Source organism: Chrysochloris asiatica, unplaced genomic scaffold (genome assembly GCF_000296735.1).
Source record: "Chrysochloris asiatica unplaced genomic scaffold, ChrAsi1.0 scaffold00091, whole genome shotgun sequence".
NCBI lineage: Eukaryota > Metazoa > Chordata > Mammalia > Afrosoricida > Chrysochloridae > Chrysochloris > Chrysochloris asiatica.
In genome coordinates this window covers 9828401-9830535 of record NW_006408609.1, presented here as the reverse complement: position 1 = coordinate 9830535, position 2135 = coordinate 9828401, and the positions used below count along the sequence as shown (strand labels likewise).

Here is a 2135-nt window from a genome sequence, read left to right as displayed (position 1 = left end):
GGCTCTCCTCTTCTGCCATATTCCAGAATTCATTCTTCCTTGTGGAAGATGCTTTATGGTAGGATTTTTCATTATGTATCTCTGTAGTCTTTAAACATAATGATTGAATTTGAAGCACATCAGATTATAAGATTTTGTGGAGTACTCACAGATTCTTTTCTGAAGGTGAGGGTTTTACCAGGAGGGAGTGCTAGCTGCATCTGCAGAGACTGGAGTGTGTAACAAAATCCTTGATAGTAAATAGGTGTCTTATGTTTAATTTTGATTTCTGGACCCTCTTTTCCCACTGTGTCAAGGACATTGTTAGATGAACTGTTTATACATACATTTCCCTTCTTCACCAGAAATATGTTTTTTTTAGTTGGACAAGTTTAAAAAATTGTTTTGATTTATTCTTTTGCTTCTGTTTGGTAGCTATTGGTGAATATTTTCTGATTGGATTTTATTATATTTTGTTCATTTTGGGGATAGAATTACATGATGCTGTTTACTACACCATGTTAACCTGGAAATTTGGAAATAGTACTCCAGTGACTACTTTTATTCACTATATAAAAAAGGAAGTCAATTTACAAAAATTACATTTCAGATATAGGATTACGTGACTTTTTTTTTTTTTTTAAGTCAGAAGAGCCAGTTTATTAATTTCTAAAGATTTGTCATACATTTCTACTGAGTGCCGATGGTCACCTGCCACACATGCAACAGGTTATCAGTGAAGCCAGGAAACAGAATCTGGTCATCAGCAAACCAGGTGAGAGAGATACAGTGGAGCTGCTCTGCCTCACTACTCATACTGATAACTTCCTGCTTCAGTTCATCAATGATGATCTTGCCCTCTAAGTCCCAGAGCTTGATGTTAGGGCCCATGACAGCACAGAGCCAGTAGCTGTTGTGGCTGAGCATAGGGCATTGATGATATCCCCACCTCTAGGATATAGAGGTGCGGTTCGAAACTACCAGCCGCTCCACGGGAGAAAGATGAGGCTTTCTACTCCCGTAAAGATTTACACCCTAGGAAACCTTGTACAGGGTCGCTATGGGTGGGACCCGACTCGATGGCACTTAACTACAACAACAACAACACCTTTATTGAGGTCTCAGAGCATGGCTTGACTGTCCTTGTCTCCAGAAACACAGAGGGAACCGTCTAGAGAGACAGTCAGAGTGTTCAGGTGCCCTGTGTGGCCAATGTGGTTAGTTTTCAGCAGTAAGCCAGGTTCCATAACTTGACCAACTTGTCCCAAACACAGGGAACAATGATGGAGTTGGGTTGCTGTTGGGCAAAAAACAAACACAAGACACCCACTTCAAGTGACTTTCATCCTGGACAATGTGCTTTCAGACATTCAGAGTATACCACAGCTTGTTGGCTTTACTTCGTGAGCCACAGACAATTTGCCGGTTGTCAGAGGAGAATGCCACACTAAACATATCCTTGGGATGGTCTACAAATCAGCGTATGGTGGTTCCTATTGTGAGATTCCAGAGGCATAGCGTTCTATCTCAGGAGCCTGAGAGAACAAACAAAGCCATCAGAGGAGATGACCACATCACTAACAAAGTGAGAGTCATCATACAGAGCACGTTGTGGAATGCCATCGTTGGTCTTATCACTGGTCAGCTTCCACATGATGATGGTCTTATCTTGAAAGGTGGACAACATCATGTCTGGGAACTATGGAGTGGTAGCATTTTGGGTCACCCAGCCGTTGGGGCCCTTAAGGGTTCCACGAAGGGTCATTTGCTCAGTCACATGCGGGAGTCACCATAGTGACGAGGATGGCAACATATAGCTCAGAGACACCAGCAGCACAGCGTCGGATTACATTACTGTGATGAAATTAGATTTATTATAAATATAGCTAGAACTAACTTTGTTTCAAATTTCCTCAATTGTTTTCAGTATCTCATTGTGCAGTGGTAAGGGCAATAAAAACCACTATACATAAGAACTCGCACCTTGTATATAATTTATAAATCTTTTACATACTATGATTGTATGTATTTATGCACTGACAATAGTTATTATTATGATATTTATTTATGCACTGAGAGTCAAACTATCTCTACATATAAAAACGCTGACTATGTAAAGCTGTAATTCATAGGTATCACATGTCTTTTCTCTCTTG

General features: G+C 40.5%; 1 pseudogene; it reads right to left on the bottom strand.

Moving 5' to 3' along the window:
* Positions 1–669: 669 nt before the first annotated feature.
* Positions 670–1750, bottom strand: LOC102833796 (annotated as a pseudogene).
* Between the last annotated feature and the right edge of the window lie 385 nt (positions 1751–2135).